This window comes from Penaeus monodon, chromosome 2 (assembly GCF_015228065.2).
Source record: "Penaeus monodon isolate SGIC_2016 chromosome 2, NSTDA_Pmon_1, whole genome shotgun sequence".
NCBI classification, from domain to species: Eukaryota; Metazoa; Arthropoda; class Malacostraca; order Decapoda; family Penaeidae; genus Penaeus; species Penaeus monodon.
Genome location: NC_051387.1, coordinates 44,549,259 through 44,561,758, shown reverse-complemented (window position 1 = coordinate 44,561,758; position 12,500 = coordinate 44,549,259). Strand labels below are relative to the sequence as shown.

General features: G+C 38.2%; 1 protein-coding gene across 2 annotated transcripts in view; it reads left to right on the top strand.

The window, feature by feature from the left end:
- The window catches only part of LOC119582806 (zwei Ig domain protein zig-8-like), a 104,906-nt gene that overhangs the window by 63,100 nt on the left and 29,306 nt on the right, over positions 1 to 12,500 (top strand). The window lies entirely within an intron of this gene.

Here is a 12,500-nt window from a genome sequence, read left to right as displayed (position 1 = left end):
TGTGTATCTTACTCACTCACTCACTCGCTAACTCACACACCCAGTCACTAAGTCATTCTCTCTTTATCTTTCTTTTTCACTCCTCCGTCGATTCCGTTCATCAACATACTTCCCTTTATTATCATCACCGTCTCAACAAAATCAAATTCAGCTAATTAATAAACAAAAATGATAAACCGAGAGCATGCAACTGGTATCACTGGTATTACCCAAAAGCTTTTATTCCAATATCTTTTCACCACCCCTTTCTTCTTTTTTATTTTCTTCTTTTCTTCTTTTCTTTTAGATTTTTTTTTATTCCTCTTCTTTTTATTCTTTTTTCCCCCTATCCCTTGTCGTTCCCCTCCGATGAACAAGCCACAAGTTCTGCTCCAAAAGGTTTGTGATCGGGAACGGCGCAGGAAATTAACTCCATAACACAATGTCGTTCTTTACTCTTGGAGATGGAGAGACAAGAGCTGTTTCTCTCCCCTTCTTTTACGCTTTGAGGGGTTTTGAGGCTTATGAGGGGAAAAGAGGGGAGACGTAGAGGAAGAGGGGAATGGGGTGGGAAGATGAGGGAGAAGAGGGGAGAGGCTTGGGAGGAGGGGAAATGGGGGAGAAAGTGAGGGAGAAGAGGGGAGACGTAGAGGAGGAAGGGAAGGGGGGAGAAAAGGGGAGAAGCGTGGGAGGTGGGGAATGGGAAGGGAAGAGGGGAGATGTAGATGAGGAGGAGAATGAGGTGGGAAGATGAGACGAGGTGTGTGAGATGGGGAATGGGGAGAGAAAAAAGGGGAAATGAAGGAGAGGGGAGAAAAGGAGTATGGAGACAGAAGAAAGAAGAGGCGGGATGGAGGGAGAAGAGAAGCGTGGTTAGGGAGGAGGAGAATGGGAGGAAGTGGGAGAGGCGGGGGAGGGGGAATGCGGGAGAAGGGAGAGGCAGAGGAGGAGGGAATTAGAGGAAGATGGGGAAGAGGGGGGGGTGAGGGAGAAGAGGGGAAAACGGGGAATGGGAGGAGAAGTCTAGAGGTGGGGAAGGAGGGGATTGGAGAATAATCGTGGTGGAGAGGGGAATGAAGGAAAAGGAAGGGAAAGGAGAAAAGGGGGTGGAGGTAGAAGGGGGAATAAAAGCTAAAGGAGAGAGAAGGATGGCAGGAGGGGAACGGGGACAGAAGAAAGGGAGAGGCATACGAATAGGGGAATAGGGAAGGAAGGGAATGGAGAGGGGAAAGAAGGAGAGGCAAGGAGCTGGGTTATGGAAGAGAGGGAAGAGGGGTCGGATGAGAAAATAGGGGAACAGAGAGGGAAGGAGAGGAGAAAGTATGGCAGCGAGAGAAGGGAAGAGGGTGGGAATCGTGGAGAAAATTGAAGACGAAAAAAAAAAAAGAGGGTAAGAGGGTAGAGAAAAGACGACAGGAAGAAGGGGAAGAGAAAAGAGGCGGAAAGAAGGGGGAGGAGAAGAGGGGAACGTTTAGTTAAAAGAAAAAGACCGCGGGTGATTGGATGCGATTGATAATTCGCCTGGTGGAACTAAGAAGGGGGGAGAGGGGAGGCCTTGGATTACAGAAGGGCGGATGGAGGAAATGGGGTAACACTAAGCGAGGGAAAAGGGTGCGGGAAGATGAAAGGACCGTTTTTTTTTTTTTTTTTTTTTTTTTTTTTTTTTTTTTTTTTTTCCTTTTTTTTTTAGGGGGACCGGTGCTGGAGAGAACGCGCGGGTGTGTATGTGTGTATGCGTGTGTGCCTGCGTGCATGTGTATTTGTGTGTGCCTGCGTGCATGTGTATTTGTGTGTGTGTGTGTGTGTGTGTGTGTGTGTGTGTGTGTGTGTGTGTGTGTGTGCGTGTGTGTGTGTGTGTGTGTGTGTGGTGTGTGTGTGTGTGTGTGCGCGCGCGTGTGTGTGCGTGTGTGTGTGTGTGCGCGTGTGTGTGTGTGTGTGTGTGTATGTGTTTCCTTGCCCACAAATAATTCACCGGCAATGCCAGCATCTTTTCGCTGGACTTCCGGAAATGAAAGAAGAAGACTGCAACAGGAGCGCCACGAGGATGAGGGGACCGAGCCTCGAGGAGCCAGAGAAGACCTTAAAAAGTGAGATATAGAGAGAGGAGAAACGAGAAAGAATTGCGAAAGAGAGGAAGAGAGAGAGAGAGGAATGAGAGTGAGAGAGTTTGGGAGCACGGAAGGATAGGAGGGAGATAGGGAGAAGTGAGGAAGGGAGAGAGAGAGAGAGAGAAGGAGACGAGAAGACAAGGAAAAGGAGGTGGCTGGGAGAAAATAAGGGAAAGGAAAAGAGAAAGAGAAAAATAAATTGATAGATAGATAGATAGACAAAGAACAGGAGATGAAAAAAAAGAGAGAATGTAAGTATAAAACCATGAAAATTTATTATAGAAGTATAGAATGGCAATAAAACTAAGCACATAAATAAGTCAAGACAAGAGGTAAAAATAATATGAAGTGAATAAAGGAAACGAATATATATATATATATATATATATATATATATATATATATATATATATAAACTCACCAAAAATACAAAATAATAATAATTAACGACCCAGAGAACAATACAACTCAAATTTTAAACCCAAGAAGATGAAATAAAGCTAAAAAGAAAGCAAAAAGTCGAATCCAACAAGAAAACCCTAGAATCCCGTGTCTCTAAGCTGTCCATCACCCAGCGACTTGCCTCCGTCCCTGACCGCCCTCGCTGTCACTCAAACGCCCTCGCCTTCAACGCAGAATTAAAAGCACGGGCTTGCAACTTGGTTCTCGTGGCGTAAGGCATGGCAGAGGATTTAGTCGGCGGGGGGGGGGGGGATTGGGTTGGCAGGGGGGGGAAATGGGGAGTAGAGGGAAGGGGATAGAGTTGGCAGGATTGGAAAAGGGGGCAGTGGGAAAGGGGAAGGGTATAGGGTTGGCAAGGGTGGGAAAAGGGGCAGAGAGAAGGGGATAAGTTTGGCAGAGTTGGCAGGGGAAGGGGCAGCGGAAAGGGTGCAGGTTGGCAGGGTTGGGAAAGGGGGCAGGGGGAAGGGGGAGGTTTGGCAAAGGGGCAGCGGTAAGGTGGCGTTTGGCAGGGGACAAGGCAGCAAGAGGGGCAAGGAGCATGATTGGCAAGGGGAGAAAGGCTGCAAGGAAGAGATCAGCAAGGCGGCTTGGCAGGGGGAAAGACGGCAAATGGGCAGGTTGACAGGCCGGCAAGGTGAGCAGATCGACAGGGGACAGTAGAAGAGGCGGGGCAATTCCTCGACTGAGCTAAAGGGAAGAAACAAAAGGAAAAGAATGGAGTTGTGGAAAGAGAGAGAGAAAGAAAGGACGTGGGAGGAGAAAGAGAGACAAAGAGAAAAGGAAGGAGGAAGGAAAGGGGAAGAGGGAGGAAGACAGATGAAGGAAGATTTTCTTATCATTTGTTAGGGTACTTGGAAAACTTTCAAAGAAAGAAAGAGAAGATGAAAGGGGAAATATAGCATTATCAAAAATAGAACATATTTTGAGAAAAAAACAATTACTGTCAATTACTTAATGTAGAAAAATTCATAACTATCTTTTCCACATATTTATTCAATTTTTGGCAAGTGAAAACGAAGAAAATATATTGGGAAAATATAAGAAAATTGTGATATGACACTTCATTCACAAAAAAAATATTCAAAAATCTTATTCAACAGAAACACAAATTCAAAAAATCCTCAAAAGAAGATAACGACCCCCCCACACACACACAAATAAAAAAAAATAATGATAATAGTAAATAAAACATGAAAAAATCATTTGACAGTGAAAAATGCAATGTTCTTGTTTTCAAGCGGTGGTGTCGGCTAGCCTATTAGGGAAGAAATATTACACAGTTCGGTGTCAGGCGGCGCGGGTAGGCGGGTAGGCCGATCACCTGCTGGGAACCTACATTAGGATATGGCGGGGAATGTGAAATGGCCTTGTCGACGGAAAGGAAAAGGTGACGTCGCTTTCCAGGTCTCCGTTTCCAGTCCGTGAGATCCTTGGGTTTATTCCTGGGGTCCTGTTACTGTTTAGATGTGTTTACCTTTTTTGCTTGGTGTGTGTTTGTCTGTGTGTTTATTCCTGTTGTTTGTTTGTTGTTTCATTGCTTTATATTCTCAGGGATTGGGATTTGAAATTGGGAGAGGAAAAGAGGAGAGGAGAGGAGAGGAGGAAGAGAGAGAGAGAGAGAGAGAGAGAGAGAGAGAGAGAGAGAGAGAGAGAGAGAGACAGAGAGAGAGAGAGAGACAGAGAGAGAGAGAGAGAGAGCGAAGAAAATGAATTAATAAACGAGTCAAATTAAAAATATGAAGTAAATAAATAATGAATACAAAGATAAAAATGGAATAAAAATCTTTCTCTTAATTGATCAATCAACCCTCAAACTCAGTCCTTTAATTCCAGGATTGAGTGTGAAAAGCCTAATCCTTCGACAAAATGTCTAACAATACCAAGGATCATACGTATACAGGGATTAGTTATAGAATTTAGAGTGTGTACTTATTATGTAGTGTACTAATTCAGGAGATTTAGGAGACAATGCGTGTGTAGTCTGATACACTCTTATTACATTTGCTGTGAAATATGTGTGTGTGTGTGTGTGTGTGTGTGTTGTTTGTATATATTTATGTATATATATATATATATATGATATATATATATATATTATATATATATATATATATATATGTTTGTTTAATTAATAATGATGATGGTTGTGATCATATGATGATAATAATATAATATAATATAATAATAATAATAATATATGATATATAATAATAATAATAATAATAATAATAATAATAATAATAATGATAATAATAATAATAATAATAATAATAATAATAATAATAATAATAATAATAATAAAATAATAACAACGACAACAACAACAACAACAACAACGTAAACAACAAAAACAACAATAATAATAATAATAATAATGATAATAATAAGAATAATAATGATAATAAGAATAAGAATACTAATAGTAATAATAATAATGAAATAACAATAATAATGATGATGATGATAAAAAAAATAAATAATAATAATAATCATAATCTTAATAATCAGTGTAATATCAATAATAATGATAATGATAAAAACAAATCTTATTCTTATAATGATTATTGTTATCATATCGTTTTTAATAATAATAATTATAGTAATAATAAAAATTATACTAATTATAATAGTAATACTATTATGATCATTATTATTATTATAATTGTTATTATTATCATTCTTGTTATATTTAATAATAATGTTTTTATCATTACTGTTATCATGGTTATCATTGTTATTATTATCAATGTTATTATTGTTATTCCATGATGATGATGATTTTTATTATTGTAATTATTAATAATCCTTTTAGTTTTATTATAATTGCTATTATAATTATTTTCTGTTATTATTATCATTATCATTATCATCATTATCATTAATTTTATTAGTAATATTACTATTAGTATTATCATTATTATCATTATCATCTTCATCATTATCAGTATTGTCATTACTTTTTTCATTATCATTATATTGAAATATTCTACAAACACATTTGCTTTTCATTTATGAACCTTCTATACTTCTTCTATAAGCCGTTCTAACTCCCTCTAACTGTCTAGCCTTTGTACCCCCTTCTCTCTCTCTCTCTTTCTCTCTCTCTCTCTCTCTCTCTCTCTCTCTCTCTCTCTCTCTCTCCTCTCTTCTCTCTCTCTTCTCTCCTCTTCTCTTTCTCTCTCTTTCTCTCTTTCTCTCTCTCTCTCTCCCCCTCTCTCTCTCTCTCTCTTTCTCTCTCTCTCTCTCTCTCTCTCTCTCTCTCTCTCTCTCTCTCTCTCTCTCTCTCTCTCTCTCTCTCTCTCACACACACCACACACACACACACACACACACACACACACTTTCTCTCTTGTGGGACGCAACCAATATCCAACAGTGCTCCCAGGCTTCGTGTTATCGGCTGCGACATGAGTATACTATTCACGTCCATATAACAGAGAAGCACAAGGGCTATTTCCCCCTTTTCGCTACTGATCGTTTTTTTTTTTTTTTGTTTTTTTTTTTGTGACTAAGGGAAGAGGAGGGTGTCTGTTGGTATATACTGTGGAAAGAATTTTTTGGATTGATCAGGTTTAGTAGTTTGTTATCACAGTTAAGCTTCGACACTGTTTGCAATTGCAAACGTTAACGAATTTGCAATGAAGAGTAGGGGGAAAAGGCTGATGAAAACTGCTGTACAGATGAATGTCATCGATTTTTCTTTTCTTTTCTTTTCTTTTTTGACGGATGAACAGTACTGATGGATTTAATAAATTTTACAGATCTTTACTGTAATCTTTGATCACATATCACACTTTTTCATAAACTCTTTGAACCTAACTGTTCTAAACATGAGGGAAATTCAATTTCGTTGGCTTCATCTCTGTAAATACGAAAAATAGGCAAGTATACCCTTGCGTGTTGGATAATCTAAAGAAAACGGAGGTACACACGTTCCACGCGAACAGAACTGATATATATTTAGTCAACGCAAAAACCTGTGGATCTTTCTCTGTATGTCTGTCTCTATAATATCATACTAGAGAGAGAGAAAAAAAAAAAACATGAGATGAAGAAACGTAGCCAACTTCCCTTTTTTTCTTCGTAGAATAGAGCAAAGCTGTAATAAATTAGAACACCACACCACCAACCTCATTTCTTAGCATTTACAAGAGCAATATCTCGCAGAAAAACATTTCACAAACAAGACAAGGAAAAGTAACCGACTGAAAGACTGAGTGAGGGAGAGAAAAAAATAATAATTAGCGCAATAGTGATGGGCTACGAGAAAAAAAAACTATAATGGAGTAGTAATCAAATAAACAAGTAAGTAAGTGAACAGGCAGCTGGCGAAGGATCCATCGCTTAACCGGGTACTTTACGGTTTTTATCCCATTTCCTGCTCTTTTGTGTTTTTCTTTCTCTCTTTTCTCTCTTTCTCAGTTTTCCATTTTTCTTGCGGGTCAGTCTCTTCTCTTCTATTTTCTTTCCTCCTCTCTTCTCTTCTCTCTCTCTCTCCTCTCTCTCTCTCTCTCTCTCTCCTCTCACTCTCTCTCTCTCTCTCTCTCTCTCTTCCTTCTCCCTCTCCCTTCCTCTCCTCTCCCTTCCCCTCCCCCTCTCTCCCTCTCCCCTCTCCCTCTCCCTCTCCCTCTCCCTCTCCTCTCTCCCTCCCCCTCCCCCTCCCCCTCCCCCTCCCCCTCCCCCTCCCCATCCCCATCTCCCTTTCCCCTCCCTCTTTCTACGTCACATATTTACTTATATATTTACGGACATAGATTTCTACATGCCGTACACTTACTTATGTAGTATCAGAAATTCTTCTTTGTATCCATCACTATTGATTATGAGTCTATGATGGGCCTAGTTTCCTTTTATAGCCTTTGTTGTGTGAGGGCGCTACGCTTGTTAGCACTGTCTTTTGAAAGAGCTTTTGTGGGCAGCCTTACAAGGTAACTCTCCACCCCCTTCCTCCTTCCCCTTGCCAATTTGTCTTCTCATTTCTTCCTCTCCTCACTGTCTTGCTATTCTGTCTTCCTGTTTCCTACTATATGCCTCTTCCTGTTCTATTAAGATTCCCTTCTCGCTCTCTTTCTTCTTTCCTTTTTTCCTTCTCTCCCCCTCCTCTTCTGGTTTCCCTTACTTCGTCCCGCTCTCTTTTCCGTTTTCCTGTCTTCCTCCTCTCCTTCATTTCTTCCTCCTTTCTTGCTCTTCTCCCCTCCTCCTCAGTCTTCGCCGCTCCCTCCCCATCTCTTCTACATTTTTCCCCCTCCTCCCCTCTCCTTCTTCTCTTCCCCCTCCCACTCTCTAATCACCCACATTCCCTCTTCTTTTCCTGTAATCTCCCCTTCCTCCCTTTCCCCTTCCCCTCCCTCACTCAATCTTTTCTCCTCTTTTTTGCTTTCCCTCTCCCAATCCCCCTTTTTATTCCCCCCTCCACCCACTTCCTCTTCCTTCCTTCTTCCCCTTCCCTTGCCACGCCCATCTCCCCTCCTTCCCCCCTCCCCAACCTACCTCCCCTCCCCCTCCCACGCCCACTTTCCCCTTCTTTCCCCTCTCCCACCCACCAATCTCCCCTCCTTTGCCCCTCTCTCACGCCCACTCCCCCTCCTCCCCCCCTCCCCTCCCTTCCTTCCCCCTCTCCCACCCACCCACTCCCTTCCTTTCCCCTCTCCCACGCCCACTCTCCCCTTCTTCGCCCTCTCCCGCGCCCATCTCCCCTTGCATACTGTACAGTGGGTGTATTGATGAAGTCTTCTCGCCACACAATATAGTGGGCGTCCTCAGGGGGCTCTGGCTTTGATGACATCGGTGGGGTCTCGTCGTGTTCTTGATCCCGGCCTCCTCCTCCTCTCTCTCTTCTTGTTTGTTATCTTGTTTCTTGGCGTTTATCACGTCCTCTTCTTGATCCCGGTTTCCTTCTCTCTCTTTCTCTTGCCTCTTGTTTGTTATCCTGTTTCTTGTTTCTCTGTGTCTTGTTCTTTAGGTTATTTTCGCTTTTTTTATGTGTTTTTTGTTTGTGTGTTTTGTTTCTCGGTTGGGTTGCTGTCTCTTGCAATCGTTGTCGTTCTCGCTGGAATCATTATCATCGTGATTCTCGTTACGCTTCGATGTAATCTTCGTCATCCTCGTCTTCACCATCATTATCCTCGTCATCGTTTTTATTGTCTGTTTACTCTCTTTCTCATTCCTCTTATCCTTATCTTCATCCTCATCTCATCTTCTCTTTCCTCCTTAAACCATCATTATCATCACCACCTTCACTATCATCTCCATCACTATCATTAAGAAGATCTTCCCTATCATAGTCACCAACACCATCACCATCATCATCATCACCATCATTACCTCCACCATCACCATCGAAATCATCATCATCATCATCACCATCACCATCACTATCACCATCACCATCACCATCACCATCACTATCATCATCACCATCACTATCACTACCATCATCACCATCACCATTATCACACCAAAGATCAGCACCCTCACCGGTCTCACCATAACCAATCCTCATCACCATCATCATGATCTCAGACACCACCTCGACACTAATCAAGCTTTTCAGACTCAGAAAAGCGTGATCACCGAGGTATTGAGTTTCCTTTTCTCTTCGTTATTTCTCATAATTATTCAGCAAATATTCAGATTTCGATGAATATCTTTCCTCTGTTTATTCGTTTGTCTTAGGACCTTATTGTATATTTCAGTGAGGATGGAATATGAATGAAATAATGATAATAATAGTGATGATAATGATGAGATAAATGATAATAATGGTACTAATATAATTACTTAACTGATAATAATATTTGTAAGGATAATGATAATAATAAAAAACGATAATTACGATAATGATAGCAACAAAAATGGTAATAATGATTAAAACAATAATAATGATGATGATGATAATAATAATAAAAGAATAATGATAATGATAATTATGATAATAATGATAATAATAATACTGATGATTATTATAATGGTAATGATTATGATAATAATGATAATTACAATATTAATGGTAATTGTTATAATATGATAGTAATAATTATAATAATTATGATATTAATGGTAACTGTAATAATGATGATAATAATAATAACAAAAACAATAATAATAAGGATTTAATGATGATTATTACAGAAGTAACTACAACAACAATAAGAACAATAAGAATTAATATAAATAGAAATAAAATCCACATTCCCAACTTTCTCAGTGATTCGTCTTTTACTTTGCTTTTTTTTTTTTTTATCCCAAGTTGCTCATCTTGTCGAAAAAGACAATGGATTTCTTGAAATGAAAATTCACGGAGAAAAATAAGCATGATTACAAGATTGCGAAGCCAGAACAACTGTGACTAATTATCTTCTGTAATCATTTCCTTATTTCTAGTAAATATTCTTGATATTTGTTCTTAATTAGTATTTCATTTTGGTGATGCGACGTTACTGAAAGGGTTGGGTTAAAGGCCTTGATGAATCCGTTGGCGTAAGGGTGTGTGTGTGTGTGTGTGTGTGTGTGTGTGTGTGTGTGTGGTGTGTGTGTGTGTGTGTGTGTGTTGTCTGTGTGTGTGTGTGTGTCTCATCTCTCTCTCTCTCTCTCTCTCTCTCTCTCTCTCTCTCTCTCTCTCTCTCTCTCTCTTTCTCTCTCTCTCTCTCTCTCTCTCACTCTCTGTCTCTCTCTCTCTCTGAGTGTTTGTGTATGAATATATGTATGCAGTCATGTATTAATGAATGTGTGGACACATGTACGGTTTGTGTGCAGGCATGCGTGTAAATAATGCTGTGCTGCTGTATAAGTGACTTGTAGAGAACAGGAAAACTGCATGAATAAAGATAGCGAGGGATACCTGCCAATGTGGGCGAATGCATATGTACATTTTTTTTCAGTTTCGGAAAGCAGAGAGGCATCGATATATTCCAGATGCATTTCGTTATTTGCATATGCAGACCTTTCCGTAAATATTCATTAAAGGGAAAGGGAAAAAAGGTCTGACTTTATCCCCTTCAATATTTACAGAAAGGGGTGAGATATCGAACACGTATAAAATCCAAATTCGCTTTGCACCATTTTCGAAATTCTTGAATATTGGGTGTGAGAATCAGAACAGATACGGTTATTAGAACAGGGATAAGAAGAGGAAAATATATGAAAAGGTTATTGCAACGCCATTAACACCTGAAACTGAAGCAACTACAATAATAAAATCAACACCACAAATAGAAAGAACAAATATATGAATAGCATAGAAAGATTATTGTCCTCATCATGGTTATCATAATCACCATTAAAATAATGAGAAAAAGAAGAAGAAAGAGGAGATGAGGAAGATGAGGAAGATGAAAAATGAAGATGATGATGGTGATAATGATAATGATGTGATAATAATGATATGATGATGATGATGATGATGATGATGATGATGATGATGATGATGATGATGATGGTAATGATGATGATGATGGTTATGATAATGATGAGGAGGAGGATGAAGATGACGATGGCAATGAAGATGAACATAATTTTTGCTGATATTTGAGGACGAGACTGTAATTTAATCCAGCTTCATGGTACTGAAGTATAAAGGATTTTCCCTCCGAATTTTTCATGCGGTTGTAGTTAATTACTGTCCTGTCTGGCGAACTGAATGATCTCGGCCACTTTGGGTCCATGGATATTAATAGGCTTAATCATCTCCCCCCCCCCCCCCCAGCACTTGAGGTGTTTGGCCAAGAAACAAATAACTGGTAATAGTATAGATGATAATAATAAAGATAATCACGGTAATAGCCAAGAGACTATTACTGATTAATAACAAAATAATTATAATGATAATGAATAAGAAACGGATAATAATGAACGAAAAAAATAATGATAACCAAGAGATTAATGATAATTAATAACAAAATAATAATAATGATAATAATAATAACTATGGTACTAGAAATAACTAATAACAAATAATTATAATAATAAAAATAACGAAGTGACTGATAATAATGAATAATAAAAGAGTGACAATACTACTAACCAAAAGACTAATATTAAAGCAAATAACCGTGAGCATCGAAAGGCCTAAGTCGCGTTCTTGAATTTGCCTTAAAGAGACGTGATTGGTCGAAAGTACAAGGTATGCTGATAAATGAACAGGAGTAGGAAGGTACGTAAAGAGAAAAGGATAAACGAGAATGGAAATGAAAATATGGAAATGTCAGGCAAAATTTCAATAATTGCAATAACTAGGAATGGTTATAATACTATTCAGAATATAGCAATGAACTATATTGCAGAAAAAAGAACGATATTGCAATAACAATATGGCCTTTTGCAGCAATAGAGCTTGAAGGAAAGAAAACAAACAAACAAACAAAATAGAGAGAGATGTTGCATCAGATGTGACTTTCATGTGAAATTTCAAGTGGATGAACAGGAATTAGGTCATTTCGAGACCAACAGCTTATAAAGAAAATTGCTCATTTTTCCCTGTAAAAGCAAACAGATTATCATTAATCCTCCCCCTTTTCTCTCTCTTTTCTCTCCTTATCCAATCTTCTCTCTCTCTCTCTCTCTCTCTCTCTTCATTATACTATCTATATATATCTATTAATTAATTTATCTAATTTTTTCTTACTCTCATCTCTCATACTTCTCTATCTCTCTCTCTCATCTTACTCATCTACTCTTATCATCTATTATATATATTATATATATATATATATTATTATATATATTATATATATATATATATATATATATTATATATATATAATATATATATTATATACATATATATATATGATAATATTATATAATACTATATATATATATATATATATATAATATATATATATATATATATATATATATATATATATATATATATATATAATAATATATATATAATATATATATATATATATATTATAATATATATATATATATATATATATATATAATATA